Here is a 23,360-nt window from a genome sequence, read left to right on the forward strand (position 1 = left end):
GGACCTTAATCCTAAAACAGCTTTAAGTCTTTGTGATTTCCTTTAATTCAAAATGATCTCACCTCACAGTGTCATAGTTTGGACTATTATTTTCTGAGCCTAAATACAGTGCTTTTTATACTCTTAATGATTGTATTAACATTGCCAAATCAAACCATTGGAAAGAACCAGTCTTTCAGACACCAGAAACCATTAATTCAGGTACCATGAAAAGTGACTGTATTGATGTGGAGTGTTCTGGGTTGTTCAGTATATTTTGAAGCCAATCTGCTCTCTCATAGATTTCTGAATCGCCCCACTTCTTAAAATTCACATCAGAGTCCTACTTGGCATTAATCTATTCCTCCTTCCAAACATGGCAGCTTTATCTTAAGAAAGTTCAAATAAAATATTTTAGTAGAGGGTAAAAAAAAAGAGATTGCAGTAAGATTCTAATATGTTCTTAGAGGAAAGATGGGCCAAGCACCTCGAAGGCACATTAGGGGCCATTACTTTTACTTAGCGCAGAAATGCATTTTAGTTGTCCCTTTTGAAGTAACTGTAAATTCAAGAATTTATTCAAGAAAGGTCAAATAAACCGAGACTGAATAAATAAAATTGATATGGCAATTACTCTTACATAGTTCCTGATGCTGACAAACACCATAAACACAGTAACATGATGAATTATAAGCATTCTATTGCAGGGAAACTAGTTAAATTAGCTTCACAGGCTTATTTAAAATGTGTTGCTTTAACAAAGTGGAAGGGAATAAGTGAATAAAAATTCTTGCCAGAAGTCATTGTAAATAATTCATGCAAAATATTTTAAAAATTGGCACAAAATTCTATTTACAGTGGGTGTCAATGTTTCTCCACTACACTTGTACCATTTATTCCCTAAAGTAACCAGTATTCTGGGATCACACCAGGTATCCAAAGCCTGAAAGTCAGTAATATATTGCTATATTTATTTGTATTAATATTCTGGTTTCAAAAAAACCTGATCAACAGCGGGGTGGGGACCTTATACTATGTCTTCATTGTTAAAAATTAAAATAGTGCTCCTCAGTACATCTCAGCTCCCTTCCCTCAATCCAAGTGTAATTTGATTCACTAGACTCAACAGCTAGTTATGTTTATCCAAGAGTTATAGCAACTCAGCTTTCATTCCAGCTTTTCTAATCTAGTCATGCAACATTAAGCCAATCATTTAAAGCATCAAACTTTAACTACCTCTTTGGCATAAGGAAAAGAATGGTGCCTTTCAACACCCATTATCTATAATTAATATAGTAAATAAAATCAGTTATCTTTGCAGACATAGCAGAGAAAATATATTCTGGCAGAATTAAAACTTATTGAATGTTTGTGTAGTTGCTCTAGCAAAATGAAAGAATATAGACAATTCTGTTCTGAGGAAAGACTTTTTCCTTTCTCAACCTGGGTCTTGTGGTTGGGCTCAGAAATTAACTGACACCAAAAAAAGAGTAACAAAAGAAAAAACAAAGCTTATTTAAATGTGCATGTGTGAAACAGTACTCCACAGGGTTAAGAAAGACTGAACTAACAATGATCTTAAGCTTATCTGGCAGAAAAACGAGACACTTGGTTGAGATTCTGAGACAAAACTGTCTGAAGTCAGCCAAAACCACAGGAGAGCAGAGAGAATATGGACCACTGATTGATGGATGAATTGATCATGTTTTTTATCTAAATCTCCTCCTGCTATGTTAAATGTCAATATTTTTTTTAAAGATTTATTTATTTGTTTGAAAGTTAGACTTACAGAGAGAGAAGGAAAAAGGGGGCAGGGGGAGAGAGAGAAAGAGACATCTTCCACTGACTGACTCACTGGTTTACTCCCCAAATGGCTACAATGGCCAAGCCTGGGCCATAGTGAAGCCAGGAACTTCTTCCAGGTTTCCCATTAGGAGACAGGGGCACAAACACTTGGGGCTTCTTCCCCTGCTTTTCCCAGGCCATTTGCGGAGAGCTGGATCAGAAGTGGTAGGACAAGAACCGGCACCTATATGGGATACCAGCATCACAGACACTGGCTTCATCCACTATGCCGCAATGCTACGAGCCCAAGTCAACATTTTTGAACATATGATATAGGAAAAGGCATGTAATTCATCTGTGCTTGTGCATAAGAACCAAGAACTCCCTCCCCTTTCTTAACCAATCAACTACCGTTTCCCATCTTTACCCCTTGCTTCCACCCCAATAAATATCTTCTCTAACAGTTGCACAGGCAATCGTATTTTAGCATTTTTATTAAGTCTTTCCTTGGCCCCCTTGTAATAAATTTTTTTCACTCTGCAAAAGACTGTAGTTTCAGTGTTTGGCTTTCTAATGCATGAGGGCAAATGGGCTCATCTTGGCTAGGTAACATGTGTATGTGCCCTCAGAATTGCCCACAGTAAAATAATCAACTTAAAAGGGAGATTTTTGAAATTTTAATAAGAGCATATGGGAAGTTCTACTGAGCTACTGAAAATTATTGATTTGAGAGAGAGAGAAAAAAAAAATGTTCCTGTTCCCTGGTTCACTCCTCAAATATCTACAATGGCTGGGGCAGATCTGAAGTTGAAGCTGGGATCCAGAAATTCAATCTGGATCTGTCACATGAGTGGCAACAACACAGTTACTTGAGCCATCCATCACCACTGTTTTTCAGGGTCTATGCTGGCAAGAAACTGGGGTTAAAAGCCAAGCTTGGTAGCAAACTCAGGCACTCCAACAGATAGACAAAATGCCTGTCCCAGGTGGGCCTTTTATTCTAATGAAAAGGCTGTCTCCATGGCAGCTGAATTTATAGGCAACTCCTTTATACAGAGGTTAATGGCACCTGTATTTTCAGGAGACTGATATAGTCGAAAGAAGGAAAATTCATAAGATTTCTTTCTATGTTTTCCATTGTTCAAATGTTGTCTTTCACTTTAAAATAAATGTTATAGTAACTCTGGGGGTCTAAGTTAATCCCCACAACTCTTTTTCTGCAGATACATAGAACTAAATCTTGTCTTTATTTTTTTTTCAGAAGGACATTTGACCATAAACATGGTCTACTGCTAGAAGAAAGATTTTTCACAAAAAGTCTTTTGCTTGGACTTTCATTTGCATTTAAAAGAGAGACCAGCTAGGCAGAGTTTGTGATCTAAAGATAATTACACAGTGTGTGGCCACATTAAGTTTGCAGAATGTTTTTCTTTAAAGTCACTTTCAGAGAAAGAAGTAGAGACCTAAGGTTTTTTTATTTTTTTTTTAATTAGAAGTTTTATAATCTGTATATAATTATTTGTCCAGGACAATTTGAATATATATAAATTAAGTAATTGAGTATTCATTATGTTTCCTGAAGGTCCTTCTTCTCTGAAAAAAATTCAATATTTTGGATTTCATCCTTTTTTTTTTTTTTTTTTTTTTGACAGGCAGAGTGGATAGTGAGAGAGAGAGAGACAGAGAGAAAGGTCTTCCTTTTTGCCGTTGGTTCACCCTCCAATGGCCGCTGCGGCGGGCGCATCTCGCTGATCCGAAGCCAGGAGCCAGGTACTTCTCCTGGTCTCCCATGCAGGTACAGGGCCCAAGGACTTGGGCCATCCTCCACTGCCTTCCCGGGCCATAGCAGAGAGCTGGCTTGGAAGAGGGGCAACTGGGATAGAATCCGGTGCCCCGACCGGGACTAGAACCCGGTGTGCCGGCGCCGCAAGGCGGAGGATTAGCCTGTTAAGCCATGGCGCCGGCCCATATTCTTTCAAGATTGGTGATTTTGGGGGCTAGCATTGTGGTGACGCTGGCATCTCATATGGGCATTGGTTCATGTCCAGCTGCTCCACTTCCAATCCAGGTCCTACTAAAAGCCAGGGAAAAGCAGCAGAAGATGGGCCAAGTATTTGGGCCTCTGCAATCAGTGTTGGAGACCTGGATAAAGCCCCTGGCTCCTGGCTTCGGATGGGCACAATCCTGCTCATTGCAGCCATCTGGGAAGTGAACCAGCAGATGGAAAATTGATCTCTCCTCTCTCTCTCTCTCTCTCTACCTCCCTCCCTCCCTCTGTCTCTCTCTCTCCTCATCTCTCCATCTCTCTCTGCCTCTCCCTCTCTATATATAACCCTGACTTCAAATAAATGTCTTTTTTAAAAAATGAATATCAAAACCTTTATTTTCCATTCCATTTTACTTATCTCTAGGCTATAAATGAAGATGTTATAACATTTAATAAATATCTTATTTGTCCTTTCACTGACCACTTTACTACTGTCATGCTAATCAAATAATTAATACATGAACTCATGTCTAATCTTGTGGAATGAAGCAAGACTTGGAGAAGCTATTAAATTTTATCTCTAACTACAAGACACAACACTTAGAAAGCAAACTATAATGGTGAGATTATTAAATTTTAGGAATGCAGATCTTAAACTGGCACTGTTACTTAAATTTTCTCAGACATTGAGTTAAAAGACTGATTTAAGTCTCTATTTAGCTGATATCCTATATACAATCATTGAGAAGTTTTTTTTTTTCTTTAAAAAGATGTATTTATTATTTGAAAAAGTAGAGTGACAGAGAGAAAAGAGGAGGGGGGAGGGGAAGGGGAGGGGAAGGGGGGAGGGGAAGGGGGGAGGGAGGGAGAGAGAGAGAAAATCTATCCACTGATTCACTTCCCAAAAGGTCACAACAGCTAGGTTGGGGCTAGCCTGAAGATGGGAAATATAAACTCTATGATTTCTCCCACATGGGTGGCAGGAGCCAAAGTACTTGGATCATTCTCTGCCACCTTTCCAAGTACATCAACAGGAAGCTGGGTGGGAAGCAGAGCAGCACCCTGACATGTAATGCCAGCACTGCAAGCAGCAGCTTAAGCCACTGTGTCTCATGCTGTCCCCCTTTGGGAAGTTTTGATCCTAAAGATCCCAAGGAATGTGGAATATACCAGTACTTCAAATAGTTTCTGGAAAATGGACTTAATGGAACAAAATATTTGAAATACATGCATAGTTTTTCATGATACGTATTTTCCATAAACTTTTTCAAAGACCCACTCAAACATTATTCCAAACAATGGACCATTTTCCATGTAGATAGCAGCTTTCAACCGAGAGCAATTTTGGGTTCCATGGACAATTGACAGTATCTGGAGTTTTTTAGTGTATAACAAGTTGGGAATTGAATCTGGGATATGAGTAGAGTTCAAGGATGCCTTAAAACACTGTAAGAGAACAAAATATGCTGTTCAAAACAAGAAGCACTGTTGAGCTGAAGGCAATGAAGAAGTAGCGGGTATAGTAACATTCCTTGTCTTCCCTCTTTATCCCTGAAACTGACATACATTTACAAAGGTAAAAGGTGTCCATCCTGTCCCCCTTCTACCAGAGAGAACAACAGCTGACAACTGAAGATGTCTGCAAATGTTTATCATCTGCAGGTGATACCGGAGGAATAGACATTAACAACATGTATTAAGTAGCCTTCATCTGTCACTTATCTACTTTCCAATAAGTTGTCTGCCCTAAGAAATCAAAGTTCTGTTTTTTCGTCTGGTCACTTCTCCAAAAACTATTTGTTGAAGATGCTATATAAATGACTTCTTTCAGAACTACTCATTCTCCAAGAGTTTAAAATATACATGATAAAAATTTTCTATTTTTTTCATTCGTTGGTCTGTCTTTTGTTACTGGGATATTTTCCAAGAAAAACTTATGGGGATTGAAGAATTAATGTGTTGTCCAATGTGAAGCAATGCTGTAATTAGTACTGAAACAGTATTTTACACTTTGTGTTTCTGTGAGGGTGCAAACTGATGAAATCTTTACTTAGTATATACTGAATTGATCTTCTGTATATAAAGATAATTTAAAATAAATCTTGATGTGAATGGAATGGAAGAGGGAGCAGGAGATGGGGGGGGTGCAAGTGGGAGGGAAATTATGGGGGGGGGGAGCCATTGGAATCCATAAACTGTACTTTGGAAATTTATATTTGCTAAATAAAAAAAAGTATAAAAAATTACTTTTCTTCCCCTACAACATCCTACAATGCAAAAGATAGCCCTTACAACAAAGAATTATGTGGTTCAAAATAGCCTATCACAGATTGAGAAACACTATTGTATTGTACTTTGAAGATGTGTTCCGGCATCTACACATCCACCCATATTGGTACATTACTTTTATCTTTACCCGACAATAAATTCTGATAGATTACAAAGAGATTTGGTATTTCAAAAAGTAGTTTGTTGTTTATTTGAAAAATAAAAATAAATAGAAAAACTTCTTTTGGGAGACTAGCCTTATGTTTTTTACTTATATGAGCTCACCTACACACTGGAACAAATGGCCTACTACTACTACTACTACTCCTCAGAAATTTCAGTCCTGGGTTTCTTATTCATAGTAAAAAGTAGACAAACTGAAGACTTAATCCTGAGAGGTACATTACCAGTACTATCCAACAATGAGTATGAAGCAAAAATGATTCTCCAAAAGGGAAACATAATTAACAGGACACAATTTCCACCTAAGAAGCATATAAGCAATATTGGTTATTCACCTGAAAATTGTAGTTCCTTTTCTAAAATTATGTCTTTGGGAAAATAAACAAGTCATGGAAACCTCTGCCCTACCCGGCCAAAACTGTAAGTCAATCATTCATTTCACAATGAAATGTACAAGGTACTATCTTTCTACAAGAAAAATCTAAAAACATTGCTTCTCTATTAGAAAAATCAACAATTTTGCCTCCCCAAAATATCCTTTACAAAATAATTCCAAGTGTCTTCTCCAGACATGTATTTCCCCATTATCCAATCTTTCCATGTTACAATCAGTATTTGTTTGCTATTCAGATCTTCACCATGCTGTATATCCTTTCAAGCCATCCTACCTTATAGATTTTTATCTGAATATCATCTTGCCTTAAGCATCTTGGACCCCATGTTTTTGCTCTCACATCCTTAGTTTCAGGAAGTCTCCCAAATCCCATACTTGTATTTCTCTTCAAATGCACTGGTAAGGTTTCCTTTGACTATTTTTAATCTGCCTCATTTCATCATCATCACAAACTGGAATGTAACTATTTACAAGGGTCCTTTTGACTGATCTTATCATTGTATCCCTGATATGTAACATCTACACATAGTAGATACCAAATTACTATGTTTCCTAAAGGCATGTATATATGAAGAAACTGATTTTGTAACAAGAGTTTCAATTACCACAATTTGGTTTTCTGCAACGCATTAATATAAGCTCACTACACATAAATAATGTTATTATTTTTGTGGTAGGAGTCATAAATGTTTTCAGAAGAAAAACCCATTAAGTAAATATGTATATGTGATCACTAAAAGCAAAAGTGATAATCAACATCCTAAGACATAATACTGTTGTCTGAATGTTTACATCTCTCCCAAAATCCATATATTGGCACCTAATTACACAGGTAATGTTATTAGGAGGTGGAGCTTTGTGAGATTGGTCCTTGAGGACAGAGCCCTCATGATTGGGATAAGTGACCTTCTGGAAAAGTCCACAGAGAGCTCCTTTTCCCTTCCACAATGTGAGATTATAGCAAAAAGACAGTCATCTATGAACAGAGAAATGGTCCCTCACAAAATACCAACTATTCTGATGCTTTGAATTTTGGACTTCCTATCTCCAGAAATTGTGAGAAATTTTTTGTTGTTGTTGTTATTTATAAGGTATATCCAGCTTACAATATTTTGTTCTAGCAGCCCAAACATTCTAACAGAAAATTGGTACCAGGACGTGAAGATGCTGCACTAAAAAGTAGAAGCAGCTTGGGAAAAGGATAAAGGGTACCAGCAGGAAGAATTTTGAGGTGAATGCTAGAAATACTCTACATTGGTGTGGATGGACCAAAAAGAGTGATTCTGGTGAGGACTCAGGAGAAGAGCTAAAAAGAAAACTTTGGCCGGTGCCGTGGCTCACCAGGGTAATCCTCCGCCTGCAGCGCTGGAACCCGGGGTTCTAGTCCCAGTTGGGGCACCAGATTCTGTCCCAGTTGCTCCTCTTCCAGTCCAGCTCTCTGCTGTGGCCTGGGAGTGCAGTGGAGGATGGCCCAGGTCCCTGGGCCCTGCACCTGCATGGGAGACCAGGTGGAAGCACCTGGCTCCTGGCTTCAGATCGGTGCAGGCCACAGTGGCCACTTATGGGGTGAACCAACGGAAAAAGGAAGACCTTTCTGTCTTACTCTGCCTGTCAAAAAAAAAAAAAAAAGAGAGAGAAAACTTCAATCTTTCTCAAGATTCTCTAAGTTATAATCAGAATGCTGGTAGAAATGTAGACAGTAGAGTTCCTTTTAATGAAGTTTTAGATGGAAAGGAAGGACATGTTACTGAATAATGGGGAAAAGTTATCCTAAAATGGCAAAGAACTTGACTGAATTGTGCTATGTCCTACTGTTTTGTGTAAGGTAGTACTTGGGAACTATTAGATATTGCAAATTGGATACTTAGCTTTGGAAATTTAAATATAAGTAAAATATTAGAGATATGGTTTGGTTTCTCCTGCGTGCTTATAGTAAAATATGAGCAGAGAGTAACGATTTAATCACAAAAGGAGAAGAAATTAAAATGTTGGAAATTCTCAGCATATCCATATTAAAAGGAACAGCAAAATGTGTTCAGAAGAGAAGCGTGTGGTTGACTAATACCATTTGATAAAGATATGGAACTTTCATGTCAAGAAAATCCAAGCGTTATTTATCAAGACAATGGAAGAATGACCCAGGGGGACATCGGATATTATTAGAGTTGTTCCTTCTGTCACAGATGTGGAGTCCCAGAAACTGGAGGGGAGAACAATTTCCAAAGACCTTAGTGCTCACACCCTGGCATCACACCAAGACTCTGCTCCCCACATTCCTGTTCTAGGCTCCTCAGCTGCCATAGGCATAGCACAGCCTGAGTTTTTACAGATCAAAAACCTTGATGGCATCAACACAGTGATATACCAGTTGGTAAACAATCTATAGCGGCATGTAGATTTTGATGGATGCTCTGGAGGTCCACAGAATCCAGGCAGAGCAACACCATGGAAGTAGAGCCACCACAAAGTGTTCCTAGAAAGGCAAATTGGGACAAGATTGGCCCTAGGACAACAGATAAATAGAGTTGTCAGAGCACAATCTTGTCCTGGGTAAACGTGAGTACATAATCCAGGTACAAATGGAATAGCAGACTAATTGGTACCCATTACATAATTACCTACTGAATTCTAACATTGCTTTAACATGTCCAGATTTTAATTTGTTTAGTGACTAAAACAACCATACAAAATGGGTGTTATTTCTGACCTACAGATGTAGAAACACAGGATTGTAAAACATAAAGGAAAAAACAGATATTCATCTAATATTTTGGAACTCTTACTATGCGTCATAATGTACTAGAGTAATTGATAATTTATTTTAATTCAAATTCATTTTATTCTGCAGACCCTATACTCTTATTTTTTTTAAACTTTTATTTAATGAATATAAATTTCCAAAGTACAGCTTATGGGTTACAATGGCTTCCCCCCTCCCATAACTTCCCTCCTACCCACAACCCTCCCCCCTCCTGCTCCCTTTCCCCTTCCATTCACATAAAGATTCATTTTCAATTCTCTTTATATACAGAAGATCAGTTTAGTACATATTAGGTAAAGATTTCAACAGTTTGCCCATATAGCAACACAAAGTGAAAAAACTACCATTGGAGTACTAATTATAGCGTTAAATAACAATGTACAGCACATTAAAGACAGAGATACTACATAATATTTTTTTTAAAAAAAATTAATTAATTTTCTATGCCATTTCCAATTTAACACCAGGTTGTTTTTTTCATTTCCAATTCTCTTTATATACAGAAGATCAATTCAGTATATAATTAGTGAAGACCTCATCAGTTTGTACCCACACAGAAACACAAAGTATAAAAATACTGTTTCAGTACTAGTTATAGCATCACTTCACATTGGACAACACATTAAGGACAGATCCCACATGGGATGTAAGTACACAGTGACTCCTGTTGCTGACTTAACAATTTGCCACTCCTGTTCATGGCGTCAGTAATCTCCCTAGGCTCTAGTCATGAGTTGCCATGGCTATGGAAGCCTTTAGAGTTCGCTGACTTTGATCTTATTCCGATAGGGTCATAGTCAAAGTGGAAGTTCTCTCCTCCTTCTTTGATGGCCCCGTTCTTTCCACTGGGATCTCACTCACAGAGATCTTTCATTTAGGTCTTTTTTTTTTTTTCCATGATATCTTGGCTTTCCATGCCTACTATACTCTCATGGGCTCTTCAGCCAGATCTGAATGCCTTGAGGGTTGATTCTGAGGCCAGAGTGTTGCTTAGGACATCTGCCATTCTACGAGTCTGCTGTGTATCCTGCTTCCCATGTTGGATCGTTCTCTCCCTTTTTGATTCTATCAGTTAGTATTAGCAGACACTTGTCTTGTTTGTGTGATCCCTTTGACTCTTAGACCTATCAGAGCCATCAATTGTGAGCTGAAATTGATCACTTGGACTAGTGTGATGGCATTGGTACATGCCACCTTGATGGGATTGTGTTGGAATCCCCTGGCACATTTCTAACTCCACCATTTGCGGCAAGTCAGATTGAGCATCTTCCAAATTGTACATCTCCTCCCTCTCTTTTTCCACTCTTAAATTTAACAGGGATCACTTTTCAGTTAAAATTTAAACACCTAAGAATAATTGTGTGTTTATTACAGAGTTCAACCACTAGTACTAGAACAACAACAACAACAACAAATACTAAAAAGGATAAAGTATTACATTGTACATCTAAAGTCAGGACATGAGCTGATCAGTTCATTGTTTCTTATAGTGTCCATTTCACTTAACATCATGCTGCAGACCCTATACTCTTATTACCCTATATTGCCTCTGCCTCTTTGGCAATCTGAAGACCACCTGGGAGTAGCATAAGCAAGTGGCAGAGGAAACCATGGTTGAAATTTAAAATTCATAACAAGCAGCATGTAGAGTTATTTAAAAAAAATGTTTTCCAGCTCTTTTTAACAAAGTCATCTCTTTTATTGCAACCTCTTAAAACAGTATTTCTGATAGGATGAGGATTTGACCTAATGGTTAAGCTACGAGTTGGGACATTGGTATCCCATGCCAAAATGCTGAGTTTTAGTCCCACCTGCTCTTCTGACTCCAGCTTCTTGCTAACGCACATCCTGAGAGGCAGCTCTACTAGTTGTCCTTGCTGCTCACATGAAGTGAGTCTGGGCTACAGGTTTGGCCTGGCCATTGCAGCCAGTTATACAGTGACCAAGTGGATGGGAGTTTCCGCTCTCTCTCTCTCTACGTATCAAACCTTAAAAAGTCTTTCTCAGTCACAAAAAGTAGGTTTTAAAACTAGTTATAAATGGGGCCATGAGCTAGTGCTTTGCAATTCAAATGAAATCATTAGAAGGCAGCTCTGACATTCTATCTTAGACTGCTCATGCGGAGGGTGACTCAGACTCCACAGGGTACAAATCTGAACTGAGACACATCAGAAAGAACAACTTAGTGGTGCTACAATAGTGACTTCAGAGGAAAAATCCACATAACATCATCTCAGAGCTATCTGTAGAAAATTATAATGGGCTTAAGTGAGATTTAAATTAACCAGACACATGCTTGTGGTGACAATTATAAAGATCTTCAAGCTAACAAGAAAATTAGGCCAGAGAGTAGGCTATATCTAAAGCTTCCCATCAAAACTGGTCTATCTCTCTCTCTCTCTCAAATTTTATATATATATATGTGTATATATATATATATATATATGTATATATATAAATTATATATATACATATATATGTTGGTATATACAAACACACATAAACATACAATAATACACATATACACATTAACATAGACAGATGCACAGATTAATTTGCTGACAAAAATATGCCTTATAGGAAGATGATTTTTAAATGAGCACATTACTTATATTTAGCCAAGCCAAATGCAACATAAAATCTTACTAATAAATAATAAATTATCTGCATAGTTAATTGAATTTTCATGACATATTTACCTTAAAACACAGGTAAGCAACTGAATGTTGGAGAAACAGTCTAGAGACTGGAGTCTAAATGGGGTTGCAGAAACCACACTAGTAAGAGTAACTTTAGCAGGTTATTTACTCTCTCCCCCTAAGTTTTATCAGCTCCAAATTAAGGGAATGATCAAACATCACATGATTTTGTGAACGATCACCAAGATCAAGTAAAGTTCAGTGATCCAGTGACCCTGTAGAAGGTATCCAATAAATATTCTTCATTACCTTTATCTCTGGTTGCCTTGTTTGGAACTTTGAGACCCACTCTGAGACAAGGATGCAAGGATAGTAGTAGCTTGGGAGATAACTGTAGAAAAAGAGAGAAGGAAGAGAATGAGGCCAATAAAAATGTGTGATCCAGTCATAAGGATTTGGGTAACTGGACCTAAATACTATTGTGGGAAATCTCGCAAAAAAAGTAGACATACAATTATCCCAAATACGAGCCAAGGAAGCAGATATTTTCACACCTATTCCCCCCATCAGTCCTCTACTAAGGGACTGTTATGCATTGATTCTCCAGCATTTCTAGCTTGTCATATATGCCAGCCTAGACTGTTTTCCTTCATCCAAAAATAAAAAGCTATTCTCAGGCACAGAGAGTTATATTCAGGGGTGCCAGCACAGTGACACAGTAGGTTAAGCCTCTGCCTATGGGCACATCATATATGGGCACCAGTTCCAGTTCCAGCTTCTCCACTTCTGATCCAGAAGATGGCCCAAGATGGCTCCTGCACCTGTGTGGGAGACCTGGAAGAAGCTCCTGGTTCCTGTCTTGGGATAGGCCCAGCTATGGCCATTGCAGCCATTTGGAGAGTGAACCAGCGAATGGAAGACTTCTCTCTCTTTCTTTCCTTCTCTCTGTCTGTAACTCTATCAGTAAAATTAAAAAAAAAAATCTTAAAAAAATTATATTCAGGGTTAAGTCAGGTGAGGGTCAAGAGAATGTACAAGACATCAACAACAACTACTAAAGGACTATATAGAAATATATTTTAAATGACCTCTTTTCCAAGAATTTACCAAGATTCAGTCATTACCCCTTCAGTGTGACTTTTCTAAACTTCATGTGAACAGCAAAGGTAAAGGTAGGTCTTGTTTATTGGTTTATCCCAAGTTCCCATTACATAGTAGCCCTTTTACATGTATTTTTGTGCATTTCAAAATCCATAGTATTTATAGCACTGTGGTAAATAATGTAGATACACTGTGACATATTATTTCATTTGATATTTTATCCTATTTTCCAGTTATTCACACATAATTGAGGAATAAAAAGGCTCAGAGAAATTACAAAGCTATAAATACCATAGATAAAACTTTAAAAATCCATTCACTTTATGACCACCATACCACCTTTCATCCAACTCTTAATATTTACAGAACTTGTTCACTTCTGCTCTTTTTTGGGAGAGGGGAAGTGACATCAAAATGAAAATCTGAACCATTCTCTTTTGATATCACACCATGCTTTTCAATTATCTTCTCTAAAGTAAGGCCCTTCTCCTCCACAAATTCCTGCTGTATCAGCTGAATCAGGATCAAATTCTCTAATGCCACTCAACACCCCAGCTGAATTTCACAAGTCTGTTACAATTTCATAAACATACACGGTATACTGTATATACCTATATTCTTTTCTTTAAAAAAGTTTTATTTATTTATTTAAAGTTTTACAGGAGGAGTAAACAGAAAATGAGCGAAAGAGGTGTCTTCCATCCAATGGTTCACTCCCCAAGTGGCTGCAACATCAAGGATTGAGCCAGGCTAAAGCCAGGAGCTTCCTCTGGGTCTCCCTTATGGATGGAAGGGGCCAAACCACTTGGGATATCTTTTACTGCTTTTCCCAGTCCACTGTCAAGGAAGAGGATTAGAAGTGGAGTGTCCAGGAAATGAACCTGCACCCATGTGTGATGCCTATGTCAAAAGCAGTGGTTTTACCTGATACACCACAATGTCATCCCCCACCTATCTTCTTACTGATTCCCTACTATGTGTTAATAAGATGAATGACTCAGATTTTATAAAGAAACCTATTACAGATATTTAAAGAGGTACACATGTGAATGTGAATGTACATACTTTGTGGGAGACAAAGGGTTAAACGCCATAAATAGGGGGCTGCTACTGTGGCACAGTGGGTTAAAGCCCTGGCCTAAAGTGCCAGCATCCCATATGGGCACCGGTTCTAGTCCTGGCTGCTCCACTTCCAATCCAGCTCTCTGCTGTGGCCTGGGAAAGCAGTGGAGGATGGCCCAAGTCCTTGGGCCCCTACACCCACATGGGAGACCTGAAAGAAGCTCCTGGCTCCTGGCTTCGGATCGGTGCAGCTCCAGGTGTTGCGGCCATCTGGGGAGTGAACCAGAGGATGGAAGACCTCTCTCTCTGTCTCTACCTCTCTCTGTAACTCTGTCTTTCAAATAAATAAATCTTTTTTAAAAAGTCATAAATAAATTAACAATGATACTGCTGTGTTCAAAAGTGAGTTGACAAGATTATAAAATTCTGAGGTATTTCTGAGAATACCAGAGACTCCATCAGGGAGCTAAGAAGAAATATGTGGGCTTTTTTTCTGTATTCTAGAAGTCTGTGTACAGTAAATCCTTGAGAAAGGATTGATATGATTTGTTGAACTTATACTAGATTCAAAAAGAAAAGCCTACAAACAAAAGTTTTTTAAGCAAGATTCATTCACTGCAAAATAAAAGGGAAGGATAGGGACTGATTAGATTTTGAATTGCTTTAAATAATTAATATAATATGTACCTTTAACATTTCTTTTACTACCCTAGGTTCCCCTTTTCTTTAGAAATGTTGTATTCATTTCTGAATTGATATGTAACATTGTAAGTAATCAAGGATCTACATTAATGCCATGAGAAAAAATAGCTTTGGTTAAGGGAAGAAGCTCTGCCACTGAGAAAAGAAGTGCAAACTTTTGAAATGATCAAAATTAATAGAGATAATAGAAAATAATAAGTTGTTTAATAAAGATTCAAGCTTGTATAATGCAGGAAATTAACACCTACAATTTTACAGGGTGAGTTCAAACCCCAGTTTCTAGTTCATGAACATATGTGTCACCAGAGAATATGCTCGAATCTATGAGCCAACTTACTCCTCCTCAGCGACTTACAGAAAACATGCAACCAAAAGACTGGCACATAGTATGAGAACAACACTTTTCCTTTGTTCCTAAAAACTCTGTAGTGTTAAGCTCATTTGTGAGATAGGATGTTTAAAAACATACTCAAGGTGTTTGCTATACATCCTCTCAATGGTGTTCATATCAAATCATATCAATTTGCACTAAATACAAGGTAATTTTTCAAACCCCAGCCGAGATGAATATAAAATTATACTCTTCTCATTTCTTTAGCAGTAAGTAGCATTTACAATATTACCACTTTTCTGAAAATAGCTGCTCTTCAGAGAAAACCAAAATATATCATTTAAAAGTAAATAGGGACAGAAGAGAAGTTAAGAGGAAAATAAGAAACTCACTAATAATATGATATCAGGTTATTACAGGAAACTTTCTCAGCTTGAATTCATATCCCTAATGGGAAAAATTGAGAATATATTAAAAGTTAAATCTTATCTCCCTCCCCTCCAAACTGCCAAGAACTTGCACAAAACTTCTCAATCAATATACAACAGGAAGGAAAAAAATGTATCTTCTTCCATCCAGGGATTTAGAGTGGCTCATTACTGGGCTTCCAGTGGTCACATGCCAAGATGGTTTTCTTTTTGAGTAGCTCAACTCATTAGCCATCCTAGTAGTCCTCTTTTCTTTCCATTATACTTGATATTTTCTTTATATTTGATAGTGGATATTTAGGTGAATAGGAGAAAAAATGAGAAAATTTTATCTTTCGTATTGTCTATATCAGTCATTTTACTTATGATCTAGGTTATTTCTCTAATAATATCTCTTAATGCAATCCTGGATGGCCAGCAACTCATTTTAATGAACTTCAACCAAGACTAAAAAATAAAATGTCTTTCATGATTGACGTAATTATCAGAGATAACACTGTCTGGATTTCTCTCCTAAACTGCCTGGTCTGATAGCCACCATCAGCTTCAAACCTCCTCATTATATGAGAAAAAATTGAACTAAACCAGAGAGCCTTGAGCTATTATAATGGTTAAATTGTATTTCATTCCATTCAAGCAATGCATCTATATTTCTGTTATATGATAGCAAGGGAATTCGGGAAAGGCATGGCTAATAAATGAAGGAATATTATAAGATAATGACCACAATTCTCTTTAAAGGTCATCTGTAGTTGAGAAAGTATAATGCTCTATTAATACTGCTTGTCATTTTATGATGCGGCATCATTTCCTTAAAGAAATGTAACACCAGATGTCACTTTTTTCTCTCTCACAGACACAAAAAAATCAGATTAACATTTGACAAAGTATTAGTCTTCAGAAATGCCCTGCCTTGTAATGGAGTTTTTAAAAGGAAAACAATATATTCTGAGTGAGGAAAATATGTTATTACACTTTACCAACATTTATGTCATTTCTCTTTGATTTTTTATCATCACCAATTTCTGAAGAATCTTTATCAGATCATTTCATCATAGCACATAACACAACAATATCCTTGCCTTTAGTCAGATACATTATTTAGAATTTAATCAAATAAAGAAAAATCCATAAATTCTAACATATTTCCATCTACCAATCTGAAAAGTGATACCTGTTAGATATAGGAGTGGGAATAAGAGAAGGAGGAGATGTACAGTTCAGCACATGCTCACTCGGACTTACCCTTAATGGTAGAGTTAGAAACGTGCCAGGGGATTCCAATTCAATCCCATCAAGGTGGCATGTACCAAGGCCATCTCACTAGTTAAAGTGACTAGTTTCAATTCATAATTGATCGTAACAATAGGATTAAGAGTCAAAGGGATCACATAAACAAGACTAGTGTCTGCTAATAATAACTGATAGAATTAAAAAGGAGAGAATGATCCAACATGGGAAGCGGGATACACAGCAGACTCATAGAATGGCAGATGTCCGAAACAACACTCTGGCCTCCAAATCAGCCCTTAAGGCATTCAGATCCGGCTAAAAAGCCCATGAGAGTATTTCAGGCATGGAAAGACAAGACACTGTGGCAAAAATAAATAAGATAAATGAAAGATCTCTGTGAGTGAGATCCCAGCGGAAAGAACAGGCCATCAAAGAAGGAGGTACCTTTCTCTGAAGGGAGGAGAGAACTTCCACTTTGACTATGGTCTTGTCTAAATAAGATCAGAGCTGGTGAACTCAAGAGGCTTCCATAGCCTTGGCAGCTCATGACAAGAGCCTCGGGTGATTACTGACGTCATAAATAAGAGTGTCAATTGTTAAATCCACAACAGGAGTCATTGTGCACTCCAACATGGGATACAGGTTTCCCAAGCAATAACTAATTTGGTGTACCAAAAGCCTGCCCCCATGAGTGAAAATTGAAACCAAGATTGGGAGAGCTGTGTCAGGCCAAAGCAAGAATATAAAGAAAGGAACAGAAGGAACAGAAAAATCTAATATTTATAGATTCAAGATATTCTTTCGGAGAGTAGTAAGAGAGTATTATCCTACTAAAATTAAAGTCGAAGACTAGAGAATCATTCAAGAGGAAAAGTTGGAGACACAGGAAGGCATCAGATGATGACATATATTTCAATGACTCTATCATTTCAATGTAATGTTTCCATATAGTTTAATTTTATGAAACATAGAAAATCAGATTTGTGCAGCACTGTGGATAGAGATAAGGATATATATGGTTGGAAATTATTGTTTGAGCATCGCAGTTGCTCAAATCTGGCCTGAGCCATAAAAAAAGAGAATTAATAATCTCAATAAATCTGAATCCTTAGGTCAAGGGGACCCTGTGTGGAAGCTCTGGACTACAACATGCTAAACAATTTGTGGTTGCTGCTAACTTTGTGTGTTCATCTTCTCAGGGGACACATTTTAATAAAATAGAGAATTCAGGAAAATAAATTTGCAAACCTAAAAGATTTCTCTATTAGATAGGGAAAGGAGGTCAATTTTGTTTTTTTGGTTGCTATTTTAGTGATAATCAATAAAAGTCTGGTATTGTTACTTTAATACAAAACAATAGCTTGTAAGCAAATTTTCAGATACATGGTTTGTGTAGAAGTAACCAAAAATATAAGTATGAATTGAGTGACTGGTTAAATGATCAAAAATGAGGAAGGAAATATGTGTTAATATCAGATTGATGATAAGATCACTAAAACTTATTTATAGAAAAAAATCTATTCACTCCGTGTATCAGATTCTTGAGTTGCTAATCAGCACCATGGAGAGTTCGATAAGCACTTTAAATGGGAATTTTCTGAGTTGTATCCTATTTTAAAATATTTAAATTTTAAAAAAATTGTATCTCATTTTAAATATGTAGGAAAAGAGAATTAGTTAAGTGACATGATCTATTCAACATGCCTTAGTGAAATTAGAATCCAAGACAGGGCTAGAACACAATCTGTACTCCAGTCACTTGACAAGATACTACATTGATTCATTGGCAATTTTACTCATTGTTTATCTGAGAGCAGAGAATAAAAGAGTGAGAGGGAAGAATAAGGAAAAGAGAGACAGATTAACAAGTAGACAGATAAATGGACGGGGCCCTCATCCACTATTTCACTCTCCAAATGTCTGCAACAGCCTGGCCTAGGCTAGGCTGAAGCTTGGAGTCAGGAATTCAATCCAAGCTTCCCTTATGGATGACAGGAAATCAACTACTTGAGCTATCAGCTGCTGCCCGCCTGGGTCCACATTAGCAGAACAGAAACAGGAGTGGATCCGGAACGTAACTCTAGGCATTCCAATCTGAGATACAGATATCTTAATTGATTTCTTTACAACTAGGACATATGCTTGCCCTATGGAGAAATTTTACATGTAGAATATGATTTAGTCAGATCCCAAGAGTTTTGGCAATTCATCCTATTTCAAAGGTTTAGATTATTCCACTGCCATATCATTATCAGTCTCTATAAGAATTAAAGATGGGGCCAGCCTTATGGCGCAGCTGGTTAAGCCACCACATGCAAGGCCAGCATCCAATATCAGAATGCCAGTTCATGTTCCTGCTGCTATGCCTCTAATGCAACTCCCTACTACTGTGCCTAGGAAAGGCAACAGAAAATGGCCCAAGTACTGGAGCACCTGCTACCCATGTGGGAGATCCAGTTGGAGTTTCTGGCACCTGCCTTCAGCAACTGCAGCCATTTAGGGAGTGAACCAGTAAACAGAAGCTTTCTTTATCTCTCCGTCACTCTCTCTCTGTCACTCTACTTTTAAAAGAATAAAAAAAAAGAATGAAAGTAAAATATATGAATTAGCTATGTACTCTTAAATAAAACATCAACCTATCAATCTCTGAAGACAACAGTGTTGTCTTTAGCTCATGATCTTTTGTGCTAGTAACTTAGATGGAACTCAGATGGTAGTTCTTCAGAGTCACTTATGTTTCTGTGACCAGGTACTGGGTTGGCTGAAGGCTGCTTGGTATAAGATGGATTCAGTGGAGAAGGCTCATTTCTGTTCCACATGTTCTTTTTTGCTTTATCATGTTAAACATGATTTGCAAGCCTTATTGTGGCCTAGGTACATAACTGGTAAAAAATTACTTTTATCTTTTCTTCAAGAGAACAAAGTGAGTCAAGATTCAAATGATAAATAATATATACATATCTTGATAGGATGAGATACAAGCCAGATATTAAGAGCAAGAATACAGGGAGGAGGACACTAGGACTTTTTGAAGGCAATCTACCACAGAGAGGAGGGAATTTCATAAATATCCTTGTTACATTTACAATATTGGAAATAACTGGATTGGAAAGTTGAGGACAGTGCTCCCTGTCTATAACAATCGAAGCCTTGCAATAGTGGGCTTAATCATGTTAAATGTAAACCTGAGGCAAAAAATAGACAGGAGAACTTGATGTTTAAATAAAAATAGAAATAGAAGTGACTGTGAACAGAAATTGAAGCTAACAAACTAAGTAATGGAAGTAAAAATATCTGAGATATTTTTGCTCATTACTTTGCACAGCCCTTCTCAGTCAGCTTTGCTGATTTCTCTCCTTCCAACAGCCCTACAAATAGTGAGCTGCCATTGGAGACTGTCATTGGAATTTTTCTCTTTTCTTTCAATACTCTCAAACTAGAAGTCATCAGTCCTGACATTCTAAGTGTCATTAATATGCTAATGTTTGTCAAATTTAATTTACCACCTCAGAGCTTTCATCTAAACATCACATTTTTAAGCAACTGTCTATGGTCCATTACTTATACCAACTTCTCATGTCCTAAAACAATTTCCACCAAAATAAAACAAAAGCTTTTCTAAGATTTTTTATAAAGATTAACAATAACACTATTCATCCAATGTTCAGGTAAAAACTATTTTTCTAAATTATTCACAGTCATCTGTTAATTTTTATTTAGTTTTTTCTTCTAAATCTCAAATATGACCACAGTTTACTAGTGTGCTACTTAGTACAACTAATGTTTTCTTATTATCTGCAATAGTCTTTCGCTATTTGCTCTGCTTCTTATAGCCTACCATTTACAGGGAAACCAAAATAATCTTTTAAGAAAAGAGAATACCGTCATTCTCCTGCTCAAACCTCAGTAGTAGCACCACATTGTATTTAGACTAAAAATTATATTCCTCACTGTAAACTAAATGGACATAACCTGGACCTTGCCCTCACCTCCATTTCAGCTCCACTCTCCTTTTTGACACTCCATCTGAGCCTTTATATCTGTTCCTTCCACTTAAAATGTTCTGTGTCCAAAATTCTGCAAGGCTGTCTCCCTTATATTTGGGTTCTAATTTCAATGGAATAGTTTCAGATAGGTCAATTCTATCCATGTTAAAAACACCTCCATCCCAGTTACTCTGCCATATTACATTTTTTGAAAGATTTTTATTTGATTAGAAAAGTAAAACGACTGAGACCACTAAAGACAGAGATCTTCCATCAGGTGGTTCACTTTGCCAAATACTTACCACAGCTGGAGAAAGGCCATGCCAAAGCAAGGAGCCAGGAACTCTGTCAGGGACTCCCAACTGGTTAGTGGGAATCAAGTACTTGGACTATCATCCGTTGCCTCCTAGGAACAGTGGCTGAAAGCTGAATGGGAAGTGCAGAGTAGCTAGGACAAAAACTAGCACTCCAAGATGAGATATGAGAATTGCAAATGTTGGCTTAAACACTGTGCCACAATACCAACCTCTACCATATTACATTTTTTTTCCTTTAGCAGTACAAAATTATGGAGATTAAATTTTAAGTTTTTATTGTCTATCTTCCTCTCCTAGATTATGATTTCTTGATGACAGGTTCCTAAATTCTACATCACTGTTCTCATAGGAGATGACTGATAAATATTCATAAACCTCCCATGTCTTGCAAAAATCTACTTACACAAATATTGAAGACAAGTTCTCTTGATTCCCTCACCCTACCTTTGCCTCAGTAGACTAAGAATGTATCCAAGGTTAACATGTTCATTTTGTTTGGTTTTATAGAACAACTTAAAGCTTTAGTTCCTTGGGCTTTAAGTAACTTAGGAATAAACTGGAAGAATTTATGCTGAATCTGAGTAATTAGCACTTAATTCAACAAGACTTCCTGAAATACCTGTTAAACTACTTTAGCAACCATCACATCTCAAAGTATAAGAAGTAAACCTAGAATTTGAGAAAATATGGAATAAAGGTAATTTATTAAAATTGTCAAAATTATCTGCTGTGAAGTTTGTTTTTTCAAACCAGGAAAAAATCAGATTTTCAATACCTTTTGGGATCACCCATTTTATGTCTTACCTCTTACTTCTTTTAAAATGATCATAAAGACACAAATTATCTTTTGAAAGGTCTTTTCAAGATGTTTACTTATTTATATATATTTGAAAGGTAGGCAAAGTGGGTGGGGGAGACAGAAAGAGAGAGATTTGCTGGTTCACTCTCCATGTCCTACAAGAGGCAGGATTGGGTCAGGAACTCCATCCTAGTCTCCTGTGTGGATAGCGGGGGCTCAAGCACCTTAACCATCATCTTCTGCCTGCATTAGCAGGAAGTTAGATCAAAAGAGGAGGAACTGTGGCTGGTATTGTGGTGTAGCAGGTAAAGCTGCTGCCTACAAGACCGGCATCCATCATATGGGTACTGGTTTGTGTCCAGGCTATTCTCCTTTAAATCCAGCTCCCTGCTAAATGCCTGGGAAAGCAGCATAAGATGGTCCAAGTACTTGGGTCTCTGCCACCCACATGGAAGAGTGGGATGAAGCTCCTAGCTCCTGGCTTTGGCCCAGTCATTTGGCGAGTGAATCAGTTGATGGTCTTCATCTCTCTCTCTGTCTCCCCTTCTCTCTGGCTTTCAAATAAATAAATACTTTTAAAAAAATAGAGAAGCTGAAACTTCAACTGGCACTCTGATGGGATGCAGGCAGCCCAAGGGGCAGCTTAACTTGCTATGATACAACACCCACCCCAAAAGTCAATTTATGTGAACAAAAATGCAAATCTGGAAGAATGACAAGACAAATTTATATATAAAACTAAGATAAATTCATGTGTTATTTAGTTATTACAAATAACTTGCCTAAAGCAATATTATTAAATTTTTCCAGGACCCTGGGAAGCAAGCATAAATACCTAGGAAACCAAAAGAAAGGGAAAAAAGTAAATAATCCAATATGGTATTTTTTTCATTTGAAAATTGTCAAGATATACAGCAGTCTGGTTTTGGGCTCAATTTTATAGTTAATAAAATTTTTAGGTGGCAATTAACTTTAGCAAAATATTTCTGTGTACCTTCAAAGTCTTGGGCACTTGTTCTGAATATAAACTAAACTGCTACAGGTATTAACTAACTGCCTCCTGCACAGTGTAGCATAAAAAAATTAATACCCCAAATATTTTCTTCCCTATAAATTACTGAATGAAATAGTTATGACTGTACAGTTTCATTCATTTAAAAACTTACACTATACAGATAGAGACTGAGGACTTTCTCCTTTCTGTAAGCAGCTAAGGAAAATGGCATGTTTATAGTTGACAGTGTCCAAATATGATTAAGTTTAAGTGCTTCTCATACTTATAAAAAAAAAAAAAAAGACACAGGGGAATGCATTCTACCCTGTGACTTCTAGCCTGTGAGATTTACTGCAAAATCTATAAAACAGCTTGTATCTCCTCAAGCAATGCTTTGTGGTCATTTCATTA

This window comes from Lepus europaeus, chromosome 7, assembly GCF_033115175.1.
Source record: "Lepus europaeus isolate LE1 chromosome 7, mLepTim1.pri, whole genome shotgun sequence".
Classification (NCBI taxonomy): Eukaryota; Metazoa; Chordata; class Mammalia; order Lagomorpha; family Leporidae; genus Lepus; species Lepus europaeus.